At 46.7% G+C, this 23,153-nt stretch overlaps 1 protein-coding gene, 1 long non-coding RNA gene and 1 other non-coding gene across 3 annotated transcripts in view; all 3 read right to left on the minus strand.

Annotated features, from left to right (window-relative positions):
- Positions 1–23,153, minus strand: part of LOC138492526 (uncharacterized) — a 625,416-nt gene that overhangs the window by 347,156 nt on the left and 255,107 nt on the right. The window lies entirely within an intron of this gene.
- On the minus strand, positions 6,518–11,454 carry LOC138492528 (uncharacterized). Its single transcript, XR_011276217.1, has 3 exons — positions 11,386–11,454; positions 7,024–7,147; positions 6,518–6,871 (listed from the first exon to the last, which is right to left on the minus strand). It is a non-coding gene; the product is annotated as an uncharacterized lncRNA (long non-coding RNA).
- On the minus strand, positions 10,639–10,778 carry LOC138496254 (U4 spliceosomal RNA). The gene has a single exon (XR_011277783.1). It is a non-coding gene; the product is annotated as a U4 spliceosomal RNA (small nuclear RNA).

Here is a 23,153-nt window from a genome sequence, read left to right on the forward strand (position 1 = left end):
CTGCTTTCTATTTGCTTTGACACTAGGGTTCAGTGCAGGTGGCCAGTTAAGTGGTAGGAGGCATGTACATGATAAGAGCCTCAATTGTCACTGTATTAAAGCAAAACGTACAAGCAGCATCCAATCGCCTACATACAGGCAACCTCCACGCTGGTAAATCCAGCACTAGTGTTTTGCTCCAGACATGCCAGTACAAACACTGGAACAAACAAACTGCATGCAAGAAACATCCACCCTAAATCAAAAGTGAGATAGCAGTCCATATAAAAGCAATGGGACTGGCCATAAACCAGACCCCAATTGCAGAGCTAATGAGATCTCTACCATGAGAAAAAACTTCTATGTGACGGTTTTTGGATCAGCCTCTTGCATAGTCAAATATTGTATGGATGATCAAAATGAAAGGAGCTCAATACATGCGACGTCAGTGTCCACACAGCTTTCTCTGGTAGGCCTTCAGCCTTTTTTTAAATCCTAGTTGGTGCAGTGATCCGATATCGACAGACCGCGGTCTGGGGTCTCAAGAATGGTGTCTTGGATGCTCATTACCTGTATGAATCGACTAGCCAGTGTCTGTCATACAAAAGAACTTCTGTGATCCATGTCAATGAACAGAGGCTTGCTGGCCTGATCACAGTTACTGCGACGACGGAAGCTACAGAAATTGAATAATTGAAAAGCTTCATGGACCATGATTGAAAACCCAAATACCAGACTTCCACAAACTGACAAATTGTGATATTACGGCCGAATAGCAGAGGGTTAATTACTGTGGCTAACTCGAAGGAAGCGAAGCACGCGCATAAGCAAGCAGATAGACGAACAAAGTAATTGGCTCAAAAATTGGATTAAAGCATTTACTTCTGGGGTTAACATGGAAGACCTTGGAATCAGATTTCATGCCACGCAACACTTGTGTATACCAGCAAGGAATGAGGTGTCCTACTGAGAATATAGAAGGTATTTGCTTGGATTCATGGTTTGGTCAATTCACTTAAGAGTTTTCAGTGAAAATATGGCACTAGATCCAGAGAAGTTTGGGGTCATTGAAATTAACAAACAATGCAAATCCCTATTGCAATTCAAAAGTGCCGGAGCTTGTGGTTCACTTTCATTTCTGGACAAGTAGTTGGCGAGTAGGGGGTCCAGGTTATACTAGCATTATTTCCTGAATGATTTAAAGTATTTTTGGGACCATAAATTCCTCGTGAAGGGAAGTGGCAGCAACTAAAATTAAAGCATTTTGATACATTATGCAACCTTTACCAAAATAAACATCAAACACACAGGTATCACCCTTACATCTCATCAAAAGGACTTGTATCAGTCATAAAAGCGCCATCAAGATGCAATGAGCACTACAAAATAACTTCTGGTTTCTTAACTTGGTTCATGGATAACAAAGGTTACATGGAGGTGCAACTTAATATCATGTAATCTCAGTGCAAAATGTGCACTCGCCACTAGCTAGGGATAATGGGGCTTTGGGTAGTAAGACATGATGTGCTGTGTGTAGAAGTAGAATAGAGGTGGCAAATTACTTTTATGGCTGGCTAGTATCTTGCAACTTGACATGTATTCCTCTGCATGTTGTGATGATTTTAGTGAGACCATCACAAACCAGGTTATAGGCCACCTCTCATGTGACCAGGGGATGGCAGCCGCTACCTGATCCTAACCCTGGGGGCAGTTTTATGTGGGAGGATCACATGAGAGGGGACTCGTAGCAGGGGGAATTGGTGACCTCTTGAAATGATTCCCTGATTCTTCCTGAATCACTGATGGCATATTGTAAAATAGAGCAAGCCAATGCAACTACTATGCAATCCATTATGGACTTCAAGGCCCATAATCTCTATGATACTGGGACAAGGTAGAAGGGCCCAGAGTTAGGATCAAAAGTGCTACAAATCAGAATGTGCGGTCTAGTCATTATAGAGTACCACACCTGAGCAGGACATTTAAACTCAGGAATGAGTTGAAGCTGAAGGAGAAAGACGTGGGAGGAGTAGCTGAGGCAGAGGCAGCCCGGAATGCTAGATTTGCCGCAAAAGTAGAAGGAGGACCGCCAGCTTATGCCGAAGCGAGAGAAAGGCGTGCAACATTGCAGAGTACGCACAGCGGGAAGCTGCATCGGGAAGAGAAGACCAGCTGAATGGGAGACGTGCTTCTATCCCAACGTGTGGCGCTTCGATAAACGAGAGGACGTGGAAGACCAACTGAGCTGGCAGAGCCCCGGAGAAGAGCCGTGCAGTCCGCTGAAATAACACAGGGGCTGGCAGCAGAGCAGCAGGAAGCAAGAGGTCCGCCGCAACAGCAACCAAGGAAGCAGAGACGCCAAACACCAACAGTGAATCCGGGGCGCGCTGGGCAGGGCATTTTACATCAAAGAATATCTTTGAATATCAAACAAATAAAATCAAGAGACAACTTGGGCTGAATTCCCCTTCTATGGGACACCACTTGGGGGAAAACCTGTAACCCACATTGCAAAGAATCAAGAGACTATAAAAAGCGGCAGCCACTTTTCAGCCATCCTCACATAGGACACTGGTGTGGCGAATCCTGGAACATATATTGCCACCAAGACCAACTTCATTTGTAGGAGTTTTCTTTCTGACAGACGAGAACACAAGAAAAGGGATCATAGTAGTTAGTCCTGGCAGGCGAGTTGACCAGGAAATAAAATATTTTGAAGCAGTGTAATTATGGCAAAAAGGTGTGGTGGAAAGAACCTATTAACTCTATTATAATTCTGACAAACTGTTGCATTACCAGAGGTAGTTGTGGGGCTATCCAGACAAAGTATTCCATTGTTTTATGAACTTTTGTTTTGCGAAAAAGGCATTGGCCTTACCAAGAAGGATATTGTGGAGTATTTTGATTTTGAGCAAGTGTTTGTGAAAGAGACATTTACTTTACCAAGTGGAAGGACGCAGTGGAGGGCAGAGACATTTTGAGTTGAAATGAACAGAACGTCATTGAATCAGAACTTTTCCAAGGGTATTACTGAATCGATCCAGGGAAAGGGAGTACAAACCTGGTCACAAGGAGTACTTTCTGAGTTTGAACTTTTACACTGTTTTGCCAAGCTGAAGACAACCAAATATTCCTTGTATGCTTGTGTTTGTATTAGTGTGAGCGTAAGAGAATTTTGGACACAAGGTCATTTTTCTTTAGTTTACTAGGTAGGGGCATCCTCGTTAGGATAGGGAAAGATATGACCCCTTTTCATTTAATAAATGGCTAACATTGAGAAAGCTGTACCTTTGTGTACGACTCGCATTTCTGACTGTGAGGAATTCGACCATCCGCACGGAGGATGTGAGCTCACCTGGGCTTTTTTTAAGTTTCGTAATTAAAATGAATGATGGGAGATAACCTCAGAAAATGTGTGGGGCTAATCCGCACACATTTTTCTCTGCTCACTGCACAACAAAACACATGGTCAAGTGTACTTTGGAGGGACACAGCCTACAGGCACAGGCCTCCATGTCAGATTTAGCTGGAACGTGACAGCCGCAAGTACATCAAAGCATCTCAGTAAGGTGGAAGGCAACACCTTCCTCCAGCCATGGCCAGCCTAATATCAAAGGCCCCATGGATCTGCCCTGTCTATTGTCCAAGTTCTGCTGGTGGCGGCGCATACTGATGAGTTACTTAAAACAGGCCTGTGATAGGCCTGAGCACAGAGAAGGAGGCAGGACACTAACACCTCTTTGATATGCAATGTGTCAACTTTAAGCTAGCGCCCACCCCTCTGTATGAAGGGCACTAAATGGCATGTTTGGGACAACTGTTTACTGCAGGGAACCTCCTTTCAGAGGGAAGAAGTATGTAATTTGAGGGAGACAGTCTGTTCTCGCCACAAACCTCAAGGGAGACCTGCGCTTTGATCAAGAGTCACAGAGAGCTCAATAAACCAGAGAGACACTTTGATCCACAACAGACAGGAAGATGTTTGGGACTTAGTAGTACATGTTGTCACTCCTTACCATTCCTGTTGCAAAGCTGTCTGGTTATGACCCCACGCATAAGAGAAGATTGCTGGTGGGGACCCAGGATTGGTTTATTAGGGTAGGCTTAGCCTGCACCAATCACTGGGGCCCATTTAGCTTTCAAAGCGGGCTAAGCCCCTCACTTAGCAGATAATCCGACGACTTTGAAAGGAGTAAGAAGGACTCATTTCGACCCTGGCCGAAGGTACAGTCTCTGCTTTACAGCCTCTGCCAGTGAAGGAAGTCCAGGATTTCCAAGAGGGAAGCTGTGAGGAATTCAACCATCCACACGGGAAGAGTGCGCTTGCCTGGGCTGCTCTTTTGCTTGTTTAAAAAAATGAATCATGGGGCCATTCCCACGCACATTTTCCACACTCTCTGCACAGCAGAAAAATAGTCATGTACCCTGGGAGAATGCAGCTTACCAGCGCTGCCCTCCCCAGTAATGTGTAGCTGACAGCCGTGGGTACATCAAAAGCCTTTGGACATGGGCAGCCGGATTAGAATTTGAAGGCCCCATGGATTTGCATCTCCATTATCAAACCTTGCTGGTGGCGGCGAATACTGAAGAATATTAATTAGCAGGCCTCAGGGAAGGCCTGGGTGAAGAAAGTGACAATGGAGACCAGATGTCAACACTCTTTGGAATGCAATATGTCAACATGGTACTAACACACTTCCTTGGTATGAAAGGGCAGTGAATGTCCTGTCTGGAACCACTCCTTGCAGAGAAGTATGTGAATTGTAAAAGTCAAAGGTCTGCCTGCAACCCCCTACTTCAAAGGGGGCCCATGTTGTGATCAAGCGCCGCATAGGGATAAGTAAATTAGAGAGACACTTTGATGTACAGCAGACAGGAAGATGGGTGGGACTTAGAAGTATATGTTGTCATCCTTCCCCTGTCTGTTGCCAAGAGCCCTGGTTCTGACCTGAAGCATCACTGAAGATTGTTGGTGGAGATGCAGGATTGGCTCACTTAAGTTAGGCTTGGCCTACACCAATCCCTGGGCCCCGTTTGTCTTTAAAAGAGCGCTGAGCCCCTGACTGATCAGATCATCTGAAGAGTTCCCAAGGAGCAAGGAGGAGGAGTCATTTGGACCTGAGCTGAAGGTACAGTCTACCTTACATCTTCCGCCAGTGAAAAAAGGCCAGGAGTTTCAAGATGGAAGCAGGATCCCTCCACTAAACATCTCTCAGGGAACAGAGGGAGATACCGGACTCAGAAGACCCGCCCAGCAGCACCAGAACTGGTACCCAGACAGCACACAGCGCGCCCTGCTAGGTTCTGAAAGCAAGCTTCCTAGGTGGGAAGTGCCAGAGAGTCTCTGAACAAAGGACAACACTGTCCTGAGCTTTGGTCGTCTGCCTTGAAAGGACATGAGCCCTGGGAAGAAGCTAAGAGGAGTGCCACACAAGCATCATCCTGCGTCCATCTATTTAAGGACAATTTCGAGACAGTCAGGTCCTCGAACCACATCTGGCTGCACTGCTGACTGTTGTCACGCCGCAGTCGCCAGAGCTGTCTGACGCCTCGACCAGCAATCCAGGTCCGCCAACCAGCACAGAGACAACTATTCTTGGCCCGAGCCGCCGCGCCGGACAGCCTGCAGACGCCCGTCCAGCCTCGCTTGCCGAACTGCCTGCCGCCTGGTACCCACAGCTGCCTCCCACCACCAACTCTGTCTCAAAGGCTGCGAAGAACTCTGGAACCGCCTCAACGCTAGGTGGGAAGTGCCAGAGAGTCTCTGAACCAAACCAAGGACATGGTTGTTGCCTGCAAACACTCTCCTCAGCTTTGGGCCATCCGCCTTAAAGGACGACACAAGCCCAGTGAAGAAGCTAGGTGGAGTGCATCGACAAGCATCAACCAGCGCCCGCCTTAAAAGGCATTTTCGAGCCAGTCGAGCTGCAACCAACTTCACCGCTGACTGTTACGCCGCAGTCGCTAACGCCGCCCCGTGACGCCTCAACCAGTGCTTCAAACCGGCTGACCATCACGGAGAAGATTCCTGACCCTGAGTCGCTGTCTAGGCCAGCCTGCAGCTGTCCGTCCAGCCTCCCTCGCCAACCTGCCTACCATCAGATACCATGAACAAGAAAAAGTGGTCCTGCCTATGTGGTTTCTAATATTCTGCATTTTTATTCTAATGCACTTATTATTTCTTAAGGACCTGTTTGCCAGCATATCATTAGTTGGCAAACACTGTCTTGCTGTGTACAGAGAATACAGTGAAAAACCCGCAAGAGAATGGTGCTCAGTTTATTTATTCATGACTGACCCATTTTTACGTGTTTTAAAATGTATGCACTTTGTAACATATGTGAGAGACGTACAACTTGAAAATCACAGGATGCAGTGCATTAATACATATTTTTACAAATGATATGTCGAGTTAGGCTAAAGAACATCGGGCACATTACTTAATGCAATCTTCATAACAAAACTCAGCATAGGCATTACGTCATGCCTTTGCAATTTATCACATAATCTTGAAACACATATAGATGTCAAATGCAGTCACAATAGTGTTTGATATTTTCACAGGTGATTATGGAGTTCCTAAATAACACCAAGTGCATTACTTTGAGTGCCTATGGTATGCGGAAGTTCCAAATACCAACGTGTTCTAGTGTCTTTTATTGATGAAAATAAATTCACTGTATTTCATCTAGGTGATATTACCTTCACAAGGGCACCAAAAGTCAATTTTTCAGCCAGGCTACAGGGTGACCTTAAAAAGTCGACGTCTGGATATTAAATCAGACCCCGGGAAGGGGACCCAAAGGGCACCGGCTTGGTTGCACTTCGGTTACTGGACGTCGGCATATAATGTGGAAAAAGCCTTCTTCTGGAGTCAAGGCACTTAAAACCCCTGCAAGAAGCAGAGGGAACTGTGAGAAACTCGTAATTAAAACCATTGTGAGTTACTAACTTCTAATGAGTATCACAGCAATCTATACACAGGCTAAAAAAATGAGTTCAGAACTATTTCGCTAGAAAGCACAATTCCAAACAGGTACTGACCTTAACGATAATGGCGACCAATGTGGCCGCTGTTCTGGCTTGTTGAATTGAGGTGGGCGAATATGGGGCCCGTATTGGAGAAGCTGCTGTGGTTACTTCATCCCATAGCATGCGGATATTGTCTCTAAAGACCCATGAGACAAAAAAATAGATAGGGTGTGATCAGATTGGTGTACTCATGAATCTAGGTGGTTGTCGATCATGTGAGTTAGCGGACTGGAGATGAATCCAGTGGGATGATGTATAGTAAAGTACCTCCGTCTACTTCAGTAGAGAGAAAGGCTCTATGCTTCCGGCTCCTCCTTATTTGGAGTTAGGCACGCCGTTCAATTCGTGCTGGATAGAGAATATCACGGATGCTGTGGTCTCTGAGGCAGGGTACGCGAGGGAGCAGCACTGCGTTGCTCTGGTCGGAGTGCGGCTACAGTATCCTGATCTGTGTAAGTATACGCATGGGCCCATGCGTCGTGCAAGGGATACTGTTTGCCCGCGCATGCGCGAGTAGCGGGGCATACTGTTCTCTCGCGCATGCGCGGATAGCGGGGCATAACTGTGTCAGTGTCTAATTGAAGCGCGGCAGAATGCCGGAAGTCAAACAAGAAAAGAGCGTCTGGCAGTGGAAAATGCACAGCCTTGTGCATGCTCTGAAAGGACAGAGCGTGGCTAATAATATGTAAGTATAAAGTCAAATGTTTACATCCGAAAATAAGGATCGGTGAGGCTGAATGCATGTAGAAAATAAAGTAATGTGCAGTACTGCCAAGAGGGGCCGTGACCTGTAATAGATAGGGGTGGCACTATTGAGTGCCTGTATCGGTGAATCTGGCCTGTAAGAGGCTAGGAAATACATTGCTTAGTTGTCTATATTGAGGAAGTGAGGTACAAAAAATATTGATGCAACCAACCCGAGGGGCTGTGTAAGCAGGAATGCAACAAGTGTTGTGTACAATACTGTGTGAGACCTAGGTGTAATTTCGTGTAAATTGGCCTGGTGGTTCTAGCTCATCGAGTCTCAATGAAGTGGATTTTAGCTTGAAAATCCACCAGGCTTCTTTGTAGTTAAGAGAGTTGGTCGGGTTGTTTATTTGTGGGACTTTGTCAACAACCCACCAGAGCAGATTGTCTGGGCCATGTTGGAATTCGACAAAGTGTGGTACCAACGGCGCTGACATATTCTTGCATCGGATTCTGGATCTATGCTCGCTGATCCTTTTGTGTACTGGCCTAGAGGTTTGGCCCACATATCTTAGGCAACATGGACATTCAATTACATAGATCATGTTGGATGATTTACAATTTGAGAAGTGGCGTAGCTGCCAGTCTTTGTTTCCTATGGGAAAGGATGTTGTTTTATGGGTAAATTTACAAGCCGTGCAGCTACAGCAAGGGTGGTGCCCCACTATCTCTCTAAGATTCCATAGGGCTGATCTAGTGCTCGTTTTGCTGATCCTGGCATGTGTTAGTATATCTTTCAGATTCTTCAATCTTTTAAGGGCCATTCTGGGCAGTTGTTCCCCTGGTAGGCTACATTGGATTAGTGGCCAGAATTTCTTTATGGCAACTTTTAATTGGGTTGTATTAGGGCCAAATGTAGTAACACACGTAATGTTGTCTTCTTCCGAGTTGTCTTTCTCTTTGATGGACAGTAAGGATTCCCTCGGGGTATATCTTGCTCTTTTCTGAGTATTGTGCAGCAATTTTTTGGGGTGCCCCCTGGCTATTAGTTTGCTGTTCAGCAGTGAGGCATGTGTCTTAAATTCCTGAATATTGGTACAGTTCCTGCGGATACGTAGAAATTGTCCATATGGTAAGTTGTTCTGAAGGTTGTGAGGATGATGGCTTTGATAATGCAAGATGGTATTGCGGTCAGTTTCCAGTCTTGAACTCTGTCGCAGAAGCTGCAAAGTGCCCTGAAACCAACTCTACACTGTCGAGCACCAAGAACTTCTACAAGCACAAGGTACATTGTGGTTGTGTCTCCCTGGTCCTTCTCTGAAGGCCCCTGAGCTGAAACCAAGTATCCTTGAACTATTGCGATTATTAATTACTTTACTGACTACCCTCCTGTCAGTATCCAGAGTGCATCCTCTTTCCTTCTTGAAACTCTCTGTCCTCTGCATTCTTTTACAGGGTGGGTTGTATTTTGTAGTGTACTAGAACTGTCTGTTGTGATAATAATTAAGTACTTTTATACAACCTTGACTGGACAGACCCTTTTATCATTGGGTAATAATTGTATTTTCTCTGTGTTGCAACTAACCAACGATCTAATACCTTGCAGAGATAAACCTGCCGTCCCATCCACGTTACCAAAATTGGACAAGGAGGTTTATAATTTGCTTGTGTTTCCAATCTGTTCAGATCCCTTCTGGTGTACTATAAGTGTGGGGCTGATTGATGGTTTAGAACCCGATATTCATCCCTGGACGACTGGTGTCCCGGAAGTTGATTCATCACACTTCTTGTGAAGCCTTCAGATCTCGCAAAAGAGGGCTCAGCCCTCTTTTAAAGCCAAGTGGGTCACAGTGATTGGTGAAGGCTAAGACTACCTTATTGAACCAATCCTGGGGTCCTTACCAACAATGTTCTATGTGTGTAAGGTCATAACCAGAGTGCTTTACAACAGGAAAACGGAAAGGGGTGAAACCGGAACCAGGGGCGGGTCTCAGAACCAGTAAGGCAGAAACCTTCTCTTAACAGACAGAGCTCTGGCCACACTCCCTTGTGATACTGAGTCCGCCCCACCCCCTATCTTCCTGTCTGTTGATCAATCAGAGTCTCTCTGGTCAATGGATCTCTCTGTGGTTCCTGATTAAAGCTGCAGGTCTGCCTTGAAGATGCAGAGAGACCAGACTCTCTGGCTTCTGCAAACCACATTCTGATACCTTATGAATGGGGTCCCTTCTAGCGGGGTGGTCTACTGCAACAAAAGGCACAGACATGTCAGTTCACCGTCATGGATATTGAGGGCGGGAGCTGGCTTCAGGTTGAGACAGTTACATAAGAAAGGTTGCTGGGTTTCCGGTCTCCTTGGTTATCCTCCGCAGCCAGGCCCCATGTGGGCACGTTTGAAGTGCCCTCTATTGGTATGCTAATCGCTGCCACCAGCTGCAGGGCCTAACATAAGAGCAGGGCTGATCCATGGAGCCTTTGTTAGTTAATCAGGCTGGCCATGGCAGAGGGAAGCTTGGTCCCCCCCCCTTGCTGGAGATGGCATAGTGTACTCCTGGCTGCCACATACCAACTAAATAGGACAGGGCAGACTGTGCCAGTAGGCTGTCCCCACCTGAGTACACGGGTCTATACGGTTATCGTGGTGTGAGCATAGGACAAGGTGTGTGGATTAATTAGCCCCACAGATTTTTCTGAGGCTGACTACCATAATCCCATTTAATAAAAAAGATTGAAAAATCCCAGGCGAGCGCACGCCCACCGTGCAGAGTCTATTTCCTCACAGCCTCAAAACGCCCTCTCGGCAAACATCCATACCATAGTAATCTCAGGGCACAATCCATCAATATACCTGTGCTGCACTGTAAATATTATCTGTTATCCCGATATGAATATGCCTGCATAACAACAAAAATCGTCTATTTTTATACTTGTATAATTCAGTCTCCGTGGAGACTGTCAAAAATTACCAAAACGACTATATTTCAAGTCGTCTTGGCGGGGTATTGGGTAAAGTTTTCAATAAGCAATAATCGCGCCTCGGTTAAACCTCATTGGCTACGATACTGCCACTGCGCAAAGCTAACGAACAGTAGGTAATTTAACCAAGTCATCACAACAATCTCCTAGGTAATTGAGAGTGTGCATATAATGGCACAGATTCCAACTACTTTAGTTTTATGTTTTAAAGTTGGAGATATGCCTGGAATAAAAAAATACTACTAGGCTCTTTTAATCATTTTTCTACCAGAATAACATTCTAGAATACACGTGGAGCACTCTGGGAACGAGCATGATAAATTAGCACGCTGCAATGCTGCATAGATCAGATTTTTGCTCTGCCCAGCCCGTGTACATAAGGACGACGTAATGCCACGCCTCCACCAATAAAAAACATTGTTATAGAAAGACAGTGTAATGCGAAGTTCACGGCCAGAAAACGAGCAATTACGTTTCGGCAAACACGTGCGCAATCAATGTCCAGAGAAACGCACCAAATAATACTTTCCGGGCAAACGGAGAAGCAAAAAAATTAAAACTTTGGAATTGTGGCCCAAGTACGGAAAGCGATGTTTAAAACCCAATGACTTCCATTAGCAAAAATAAATACGCTATTTTCAGACTCAAACGTCGTTATGCGACCCTCGTTAAAAGCCGCAGAAGCAAATAAGATGCGTTGGGACAGATTACCGAGAACCCCAAACAATGGCCGAATCCATGGTGGGCAATCAGACTGCAGAACCTCCATCCAGGGAGAAGGCGCATGCGCGGAGACCCGGAAGACAGGATCATGTGACCAGTAGAACAAGTAGCCCCTGGAAGACGAAACCCATTTCCTCGGCCTCGCGCGCGGCGCATTGGCCCAATACAGAAGCCATACATGTGACACTATACAATCAAGCTTGATGATTCTTGTACTCTTTGGCTTGCAATACAAAACCTTATTACATTGGTAATGCCCCTGGGTCCAACCCATACTTGTTTCTGGTTCCAAAGTGTCCGATTGTAATGCATGTGGCCCTGCACCGGGTAAATCCAATGGTGGCGCCACAACTTACCTTAGTAACAGCCTGTAGTACCCGAACCTTGTACATCGAGTGGTGTGCTCGGCTCCAGCAGTTCTCTAGTAACAGCACGTGGCACTACATTCTTGCACATTCAGGGCTGTTGCTTGCCTCAAAGTAAAACATCCTGTCGTGTTTTTTCTGTAATTCATGATACGCCGTCAATGGCAGATTCGGAGAGTAAAACAGGTGTCCTCAAGTGGCTAGGAGGACGATCCACTGTCCTTATATAAACTGACTGGAATCCTTTATGCGTTGTAGGTGATTGGACAGGGCACAGAGATTGGGAGAACGTTTATTCTAGAGAGAGGAGCCTTGATTCTACAGGGATCTGAGAGAATGTTTATTCCCGAGAGAGGAGCCTCGATTCTACAGGGATCTGAAACAAAAATGAAAATCGGTCGGTGGGTCGCCAACATATTTTTGCCAGCCATCCTTGGGGTCTGGCAGGCCGGTAGCGAGGGAAGAGTTTAGGGATATATCCTGGACTGAGACTGGACTTTTTTGAGTGAAGCAGAGAATCTTCAAATCAGTCCTAATGTTTCAGGCAGCAAGTGGAGGAATTTCATGGCTGGGCTGATGTGAACACTCTTGTGGTTCAAGACCAGTCTTGCAGCACAGTCGTGGCCCCCGTGAAGCTTGCATAGGGCCTTAGCAAGGAGGCCCACAAATGATGTGCCTCCAAATACAATTTCTGCTGTATAGTGCACAATACCAGTGACCAATAAATAAATGCTGCAACCGTAGACAAGGCCGGAGATGAATACTGCACATACCGGTGGGATCTTGTGTGCGCTTTCAAGGAAAGAAAGGACCAGTCAGGGAATTTGAAGGAGCAGAAGGCTGACTTTTTAACCGCAGCGATCTACAGTGTGAAAACCATTGAAAGGCCAGTGTCGAAAACATTGCTCAGATTTTCTGCTTTCTATTTGCTTTGACACTAGGGTTCAGTGCAGGTGGCCAGTTAAGTGGTAGGAGGCATGTACATGATAAGAGCCTCAATTGTCACTGTATTAAAGCAAAACGTACAAGCAGCATCCAATCGCCTACATACAGGCAACCTCCACGCTGGTAAATCCAGCACTAGTGTTTTGCTCCAGACATGCCAGTACAAACACTGGAACAAACAAACTGCATGCAAGAAACATCCACCCTAAATCAAAAGTGAGATAGCAGTCCATATAAAAGCAATGGGACTGGCCATAAACCAGACCCCAATTGCAGAGCTAATGAGATCTCTACCATGAGAAAAAACTTCTATGTGACGGTTTTTGGATCAGCCTCTTGCATAGTCAAACATTGTATGGATGGTCAAAATGAAAGGAGCTTAATACATGCGACGTCAGTGTCCACACAGCTTTCTCTGGTAGGCCTTCAGCCTTTTTTTAAATCCTAGTTGGTGCAGTGATCCGATATCGACAGACCGCAGTCTGGGGTCTGGAAGAATGGTGTCTTGGATGCTCATTACCTGTATGAATCGACTAGCCGGTGTCTGTCATACAAAAGAACTTCTGTGATCCATGTCAATAAACAGAGGCTTGCTGGCCTGATCACAGTTACTGCGGCGACGGAAGCTACAGAAATTGAATAATTGAAAAGCTTCATGGACCATGATTAAAAACCCAAATACCAGACTTCCACAAACTGACAAATTGTGCTATTACGGCCGAATAGCAGAGGGTTAATTACTGTGGCTAACTCGAAGGAAGCGAAGCACGCGCATAAGCAAGCAGATAGACGAACAAAGTAATTGGCTCAAAAATTGGATTAAAGCATTTACTTCTGGGGTTAACATGGAAGACCTTGGATTCAGATTTCATGCCACGCAACACTTGTGTATACCAGCAAGGAATGAGGTGTCCTACTGAGAATATAGAAGGTATTTGCTTGGATTCATGGTTTGGTCAATTCACTTAAGAGTTTTCAGTGAAAATATGGCACTAGATCCAGAGAAGTTTGGGGTCATTGAAATTAACAAACAATGCAAATCCCTATTGCAATTCAAAAGTGCCGGAGCTTGTGGTTCACTTTCATTTCTGGACAAGTAGTTGGCGAGTAGGGGGTCCAGGTTATACTAGCATTATTTCCTGAATGATTTAAAGTATTTTTGGGACCATAAATTCCTCGTGAAGGGAAGGGGCAGCAACTAAAATTAAAGCATTTTGATACATTATGCAACCTTTACCAAAATAAACATCAAACACACAGGTATCACCCTTACATCTCAGCAAAAGGACTTGTATCAGTCATAAAAGCGCCATCAAGATGCAATGAGCACTACAAAATAACTTCTGGTTTCTTAACTTGGTTCATGGATAACAAAGGTTACATGGAGGTGCAACTTAATATCATGTAATCTCAGTGCAAAATGTGCACTCGCCACTAGCTAGGGATAATGGGCTTTGGGTAGTAAGACATGATGTGCTGTGTGTAGAAGTAGAATAGAGGTGGCAAATTACTTTTATGGCTGGCTAGTATCTTGCAACTTGACATGTATTCCTCTGCATGTTGTGATGATTTTAGTGAGACCATCACAAACCAGGTTATAGGCCACCTCTCATGTGACCAGGGGATGGCAGCCGCTACCTGATCCTAACCCTGGGGGCAGTTTTATGTGGGAGGATCACATGAGAGGGGACTCGTAGCAGGGGGAATTGGTGACCTCTTGAAATGATTCCCTGATTCTTCCTGAATCACTGATGGCATATTGTAAAATAGAGCAAGCCAATGCAACTACTATGCAATCCATTATGGACTTCAAGGCCCATAATCTCTATGATACTGGGACAAGGAAGAAGGGCCCAGAGTTAGGATCAAAAGTGCTACAAATCAGAATGTGCGGTCTAGTCATTATAGAGTACCACACCTGAGCAGGACATTTAAACTCAGGAATGAGTTGAAGCTGAAGGACAAAGACATGGGAGGAGTAGCTGAGGCAGAGGCAGCCCGGAATGCTAGATTTGCCGCAAAAGTAGAAGGAGGACCGCCAGCTTATGCCGAAGCGAGAGAAAGGCGTGCAACATTGCAGAGTACGCACAGCGGGAAGCTGCATCGGGAAGAGAAGACCAGCTGAATGGGAGACGTGCTTCTATCCCAACGTGTGGCGCTTCGATAAACGAGAGGACGTGGAAGACCAACTGAGCTGGCAGAGCTCCGGAGAAGAGCCGTGCAGTCCGCTGAAATAACACAGGGGCTGGCAGCAGAGCAGCAGGAAGCAAGAGGTCCGCCGCAACAGCAACCAAGGAAGCAGAGATGCCAAACACCAACAGTGACTCCGGGGCGCGCTGGGCAGGGCATTTTACATCAAAGAATATCTTTGAATATCAAACAAATAAAATCAAGAGACAACTTGGGCTGAATTCCCCTTCTATGGGACACCACTTGGGGGAAAACCTGTAACCCACATTGCAAAGAATCAAGAGACTATAAAAAGTGGCAGCCACTTTTCAGCCATCCTCACATAGGACACTGGTGTGGCGAATCCTGGAACATATATTTCCACCAAGACCAACTTCATTTGTAGGAGTTTTCTTTCTGACAGACGAGAACACAAGAAAAGGGATCATAGTAGTTAGTCCTGGCAGGCGAGTTGACCAGGAAATAAAATATTTTGAAGCAGTGTAATTATGGCAAAAAGGTGTGGTGGAAAGAACCTATTAACTCTATTATAATTCTGACAAACTGTTGCATTACCAGAGGTAGTTGTGGGGCTATCCAGACAAAGTATTCCATTGTTTTATGAACTTTTGTTTTGCGAAAAAGGCATTGGCCTTACCAAGAAGGATATTGTGGAGTATTTTGATTTTGAGCAAGTGTTTGTGAAAGAGACATTTACTTTACCAAGTGGAAGGACGCCGTGGAGGGCAGAGACATTTTGAGTTGAAATGAACAGAACGTCATTGAATCAGAACTTTTCCAAGGGTATTACTGAATCGATCCAGGGAAAGGGAGTACAAACCTGGTCACAAGGAGTACTTTCTGAGTTTGAACTTTTACACTGTTTTGCCAAGCTGAAGACAACCAAATATTCCTTGTATGCTTGTGTTTGTATTAGTGTGAGCGTAAGAGACTTTTGGACGCAAGGTCATTTTTCTTTAGTTTACTAGGTAGGGGCATCCTCGTTAGGATAGGGAAAGATATGACCCTTTTTCATTTAATAAATGGCTAACATTGAGAAAGCTGTACCTTTGTGTACGACTCGCATTTCTGACTGTGAGGAATTCGACCATCCGCACGGAGGATGTGAGCTCACCTGGGCTTTTTTTAAGTTTCGTAATTAAAATGAATGATGGGAGATAACCTCAGAAAATGTGTGGGGCTAATCCGCACACATTTTTCTCTGCTCACTGCACAACAAAACACATGGTCAAGTGTACTTTGGAGGGACACAGCCTACAGGCACAGGCCTCCATGTCAGATTTAGCTGGAACGTGACAGCCGCAAGTACATCAAAGCATCTCAGTAAGGTGGAAGGCAACACCTTCCTCCAGCCATGGCCAGCCTAATATCAAAGGCCCCATGGATCTGCCCTGTCTATTGTCCAAGTTCTGCTGGTTGCGGCGCATACTGATGAGTTACTTGAAACAGGCCTGTGATAGGCATGAGCACAGAGAAGGAGGCAGGACACTAACACCTCTTTGATATGCAATGTGTCAACTTTAAGCTAGCGCCCACCCCTCTGTATGAAGGGCACTAAATGGCATGTTTGGGACAACTGTTTACTGCAGGGAACCTCCTTTCAGAGGGAAGAAGTATGTAATTTGAGGGAGACAGAGTCTGTTCTCGCCACAAACCTCAAGGGAGACCTGCGCTTTGATCAAGAGTCACAGAGAGCTCAATAAACCAGAGAGACACTTTGATCCACAACAGACAGGAAGATGTGTGGGACTTAGTAGTACATGTTGTCACTCCTTACCATTCCTGTTGCAAAGCTGTCTGGTTATGACCTCACGCATAAGAGAAGATTGCTGGTGGGGACCCAGGATTGGTTCATTAGGGTAGGCTTAGCCTGCACCAATCACTGGGGCCCATTTGGCTTTCAAAGCGGGCTAAGCCCCTCACTTAGCAGATAATCCGACGACTTTGAAAGGAGTAAGAAGGACTCATTTCGACCCTGGCCGAAGGTACAGTCTCTGCTTTACAGCCTCTGCCAGTGAAGGAAGTCCAGGATTTCCAAGAGGGAAGCTGTGAGGAATTCAACCATCCACACGGGAAGAGTGCGCTCGCCTGGGCTGCTCTTTTGCTTGTTTAAAAAAATGAATCATGGGGCCATTCCCACGCACATTTTCCACACTCACTGCACAGCAGAAAAATAGTCATGTACCCTGGGAGAACGCATCTTACCAGCGCTGCCCTCCCCAGTCATGTGTAGCTGACAGCCGTGGGTACATCAAAAGCCTTTGGACATGGGCAGCCGGATTAGAATTTGAAGGCCCCATGGATTTGCATCTCCATTATCAAACCTTGCTGGTGGCGGCGAATACTGAAGAATATTAATTAGCAGGCCTCAGGGAAGGCCTGGGTGCAGGAAGTGACAATGGAGACCAGATGCCAACACTCTTTGGAATGCAATATGTCAACATGGTACTAACACACTTCCTTGGTATGAAAGGGCAGTGAATGTCCTGTCTGGAACCACTCCTTGCAGAGAAGTATGTGAATTGTAAAAGTCAAAGGTCTGCCTGCAACCCCCTACTTCAAAGGGGGCCCATGTTGTGATCAAGCGCCGCATAGGGATAAGTAAATTAGAGAGACACTTTGATGTACAGCAGACAGGAAGATGGGTGGGACTTAGAAGTATATGTTGTCATCCTTCCCCTGTCTGTTGCCAAGAGCCCTGGTTCTGACCTGAAGCATCACTGAAGATTGTTGGTGGAGATGCAGGATTGGCTCACTTAAGTTAGGCTTGGCCTACACCAATCCCTGGGCCCCGTTTGTCTTTAAAAGAGCGCTGAGCCCCTGACTGATCAGATCATCTGAAGAGTTCCCAAGGAGCAAGGAGGAGGAGTCATTTGGACCTGAGCTGAATGTACAGTCTACCTTACATCTTCCGCCAGTGAAAAAAGGCCAGGAGTTTCAAGATGGAAGCAGGATCCCTCCACTAAACATCTCTCAGGGAACAGAGGGAGATACCGGACTCAGAAGACCCGCCCAGCAGCACCAGAACTGGTACCCAGACAGCACACAGCGCGCCCTGCTAGGTTCTGAAAGCAAGCTTCCTAGGTGGGAAGTGCCAGAGAGTCTCTGAACAAAGGACAACACTGTCCTGAGCTTTGGCCGTCTGCCTTGAAAGGACATGAGCCCTGGGAAGAAGCTAAGAGGAGTGCCACACAAGCATCATCCTGCGTCCATCTATTTAAGGACAATTTCGAGACAGTCAGGTCCTCGAACCACATCTGGCTGCACTGCTGACTGTTGTCACGCCGCAGTTGCCAGAGCTGTCTGACGCCTCGACCAGCAATCCAGGTCCGCCAACCAGCACAGAGACAACTATTCTTGGCCCGAGCCGCCGCGCCGGACAGCCTGCAGACGCCCGTCCAGCCTCGCTTGCCGAACTGCCTGCCGCCTGGTACCCACAGCTGCCTCCCACCACCAACTCTGTCTCAAAGGCTGCGAAGAACTCTGGAACCGCCTCAACGCTGTCAAGCACCAAGAACCTCTTCAGCACTAGGTACATTGTGTTTCTGCCCCTCTGGTCCTTCTCTGAAGGCCCTTAGAGACAGTTAAGCCCATTTGCCCCTTTGGTGGTGAACCAAATAACCTTGAACAGTAAGACTGATTTCTTTACCAACTACCCTCCTGTCAGTATCCAGAGTGCATCCATTTCCTTTGTGAAACTGTCTGTCCTCGGTGTTCCTTTACAGTGTGGGTTGTAATTGTAGTGTGCTAGAACTGTCTGTTGTAGTAATAATAAAGTAGATATTTTAACACAACCTTGACTGGACAGTCCCTTTTACCATTGGGTAATAATTGTATTTTTGCTGTGTTGCAAATAACCAAAGATCCACAACCTTGCGGAGATAAACTTGCCGTTCCGTCCACGTTACCAACATTGTATATTCACTTGTATTCCAATCTGTTCGGATCCCTTCTGGTGTACTAGAGGTGTTGGGTTGATTGATGGTTTAGAAACAGATATTCATCCCTGGACCACTGGTGCCCCGGAAGACGATTCGTCACATTGGTGGCAAGCGGTCGGATCAGTTGGAGCCTTGCACACAGCTTAGTCACCCAACGAAAAAAAAAGTACTGTTGCAGGCAACATTTAGTGACTGCTAGGTAATTGTAATAGTCATGGAGTTTGACATGGAGACTATAAAAGGCATGACCAAGGACGTCCTGCACGATTTATGTCAAGAGAGGGGACTTCCCAACAGCACTAAGGTTAATAAACCTGAGTTACTGACCAGCCTCCAAGCTTAGGTAGAAGAGAGGGCGGTTGGAGAGAAGACCCCGGGGGACGGGCTAGACCTAGACCCTGTGTAACTGAATGGACAAGACCTTCCAGAGGGGGTAAATGATGAGGACAACCGCTTGAGCAGTGTTTCTCAGCCAAACATCCCGCCGGGGGGCAAGTGTGGTTTCTCAACACTCAGGAGTGTCAGTTAGGACAGGAGCTAGTGCGGCATCCCACAGGCCCCAGGCCTCAGCAAAGTCTCTAAGGAACAGAGTAATTCTTCCAGCTGTTAATGAGGTAGCGGCTAGAAAGCTCCTGCTCTAGGAGAGTAGACTAGCGCTAGAGGATCAGAAACAGCGGGACAAGGTTGCCATTGAGCGGGACAGGGATGCCATAGAACTGCGCAAGCTGGCGTTTGAAGAGAAGAAAGAGGCCAACAGATCTGCCTGTAGCGAAGGCAGCAGTAGTGGCTCAAACCAGAGTGCCTGGGATAAACCCAGATGGCACATCCCCAAAGACTTAGTACAGGCTTATGAAGTGGGGAAGGATATTTTCGACTGGTTTGAAGCGCTCAAGCTGGCATTACAGCTGCAGGAGGTGGATGAGGTACTGTGGGCGGTGCAGCCCTGATGAGTCGCTTACCAAGATCAGGGACTGATGCAATTATTTAGTTAACTCCTGAGGAAAGGCGAGTTTATGAGAACATGAAGGCAGCCCTCCTCAGGAAGTTCTGTAAAACCCCAGAACAGTAGCTAAAGAGTTTCAGAGAGCTTGGAAAGAAAAGTGGGCAGACATTTGAAGGGTTCACACACTTGTTGAAATATCTGAGCGGGTGGGTGACTGGTAACAAAGTTGACACATTTAAAGGGATGTACAATTTGATTGTGTGTGAGCACGTGTTGAAAAATTGAGGTTGACCTAGACCAGCAACTAGTGGACAAGACTATCACAGATCCTAGTGGGATTGCAAAGGCTGCAGACAGGTTTGCGAGTACTCAAGTCCAGAAAAAGGCTCAGGTGATCACACCCAAACCGGAAGCGAAATCGGCAGACAAAAAAGTAAACAAGGATGGAAAGGACAAAGGTCCAGCCCAATCCTCTTCAAAGTCATGTCCCCAAAAGAGCGAAGGGAAACACTCGAACTCTAGTTCAGCTTTGCATACCGAAAAGAGCAGCGTGGGCACCCCTAACACTGGGACACCTGCGTTCTCACCACCCAAAGGTTGTTTTGTGTTTAAGGAGCTGGGCCATAGGAAAGGGGATCCTGCTTGCAAGGGCTTACCCAAGCAAGCAATAGTAAATGTTGGACTCATGGAGGAGGCCATCATTAGCGTGGGCCTCTCAGAGGAGGATTGCCCAGTAGGCCAGGGAGTGGCCGAATGTGGATTGGCTACACTGAGTGGGAATGGTACCGGATCTCCAGAAGAGACCCCAGTTCCAATAATACTCAACTCTATCTAGAGCACGTGTACATTAATGGCCACACATCTCCAGCGGTCCGAGGCACCGCGGCTAGTGTCACCTTTGTCACCCGGCAGTGGATACAGCCAGGCCAGTTTATTGATGGGCCCGAGTTGTGCATAAGTGGATTTGATGGTAAGAGTAAGTGCCCCTTGGCGATAGTAGAGTTCAGCTGGCGAGGTGTAACAAACCAGCGCTGTGTAGCTGGTCAAAGACTCCATCCCTATCCCATGTCTGTTGGGTAATGATCTTCCTGATCCCGAAATAGTCGCAGTGACTCCATAATCGAAGGCCAAAGAGAACGCCAGATTGAACGCTCTGAAAGCCTTTGGGCCTGGAGTACTTCCAGAGGGCCTGTTGTTAGGACCGGCGTCGCCGGTAGCCCCTAGACCAGTTCCACAGACTACTGAGCCGCCTACTCCTGCGGAAGAGGGGCTAGTAGCCACAGAGAACCCTACTTTGGTAGCGGGGACCCCATGACTTCAGAGTTGCCTGGTGCAGCGCAGGAACCTGAGGTGGAGGACCAGGTGGGCGCAGATCTGAAGGGTCTAGCCAAGCTGGATGAGTTCGCATCAGCTGGGGTCCCAGATCAGACTGACTTCTACAGAGCCCAGAAAGAGTGTCTCACTCTTGCGGGTCTGGTGGAGCAGGCTAAGGGTGAGGCCTCTAGACTATTCAAAGTGTACTGGGAGGATGGACTCCTTTACAGTGAGCCAAAGGATTCTGAGGGCAAGGACACCAGAAGGTTGGTGGTTCCCCAATGCCACAGAAGAACAAGTTACTTACCAACTGTAACGTTCTTTCGATTGGATGTTCCTCCCACGTATTCCTCCTCTTACATAAAACAAAACAAAAAATATAAGAAAAACATTGTTTAAACCTTTTAGAAATTGTATTATTAAGGGTATCTTAAAATAAGATCTTTCTTCTGATGAGCGCTTGAAGATAGATAGTGCTGCTACATATCTTTTTATTGTCTTAACCTGGAGCCCCATATTAGCTAAATGTAATAGAAAAGATAATACCATTGGAATGTCACATTCAAAAGAATCCACATTCTTATCCCTGCACCAGTTACTGAATCTATTCCAACGACACCGGTACAAAGATTTTGTTGCTGGCCTTCTGGCCGAAAGCAACACCTCCATAACATCATCCGGAAGGTCCCAACCCTTGTATCTCAACCTCTCAGAAGCCATGCGTGAAGGTTGAGTATGTTGACCTCTGGATGGAGAACGTGACCTCCCTCTTGCGAGAGAAGATCCTCTCTTTTTGGAAGACGTATTGGAGGGCAGATGGACATGTCGAGAAGGTACGGGTACCACGTTCTCCTGGCCCAATCCGGGGCAATTAGGATCATGGTTTTCCTGAACTTTCTCAACCTCCTGATTACCTGAGGGATCACAGGGACTGGAGGGAACGCATATAGAAGAGGAAATTCCCACTCTACTACAAATGCGTCCCCTAGAGCTCCTCTCGGGGGAAATTCCCTTGAGCAGTACAGTTCGCACTTCCTGTTGACAATGGTCGCAAACAGATCCACTTGAGGGGTTCCTCAAAGGGCAAAGATCTCCATAAGGACTTCCTGAGCTATCTCCCACTCGTGAGAGACTGTGCTCTGCCTGCTCAGAGCATCCGCCACTGTGCTTTGCTCACCTGCTAGGTGAATGGCAGATAGAGAGATCCCTTCTTGTATTGACCAGAACCAGAGCTGCATTGCCTCTCTGCACAGTGGCAGTGACCCTACTCCTCCTCTCTTGTTGAGGTAGTACATGGCCACTGTGTTGTCCGTCATGATCAGGACATTCTTTCCCCGTACAGAGGGCAGGAAGGCCTTCAGCGCTAGTCTGATCGCCCTCAGCTCCAAAAGGTTGATGTGTAGTCTGGACTCCGATGGAGACCAACGACCACGGATTGTCAGATGATTGGTGTGGGCTCCCCACCCCGTGAGTGAGGCATCCGTCACTACAGTGATCTCCGGCCATGGCTGCCAAAAAGATTGTCCCTTGAGGATGTGTTCTTTGCAAACCCACCATTGTAGGTCCTGAGCTACTCTGGTTGGAACTTGTAAGAGATCTGTCCTTTCCCCTGAAAATTGGGACCATTGAGTCCTGAGGGCCCATTGAAGGGATCTCATCCTCAATCTGGCCTCTGGCACCAGAAAAATGCAGGATGCCATGAGGCCGAGCAACCTGAGAAAATCGAAGGCCGGTAGATACTGGGCATTCTGGAATTTTGTCACCATCTGCAGAATGTGGTGAGCTCTCTCTTCGGGAGGCGAGGCTTTGCCCGAACGAGTATCCAAGACTGCTCCATAAACTGGAGCTTCTGTGATGGTATAATGTTTGACTTTTCCAAATTCAGAGAAAACCCTAGTTTGTGAAAGAAGTGGCAAGTCTTGGATAGATGATCCTGGACTTGTTCTGGAGAATGTGCCCTGATCATCCAATCGTCCAAATAGGGGTAGACATGAATCCCCCCTCTTCTGAGACTCGCTGCCACTACTGCCATCAACTTGGTGAAAACTCTTGGGGCGG

The sequence above is a fragment of the Ambystoma mexicanum genome, chromosome 10 (genome assembly GCF_040938575.1).
Source record: "Ambystoma mexicanum isolate Mex_15411 chromosome 10, UKY_AmexF1_1, whole genome shotgun sequence".
NCBI lineage: Eukaryota > Metazoa > Chordata > Amphibia > Caudata > Ambystomatidae > Ambystoma > Ambystoma mexicanum.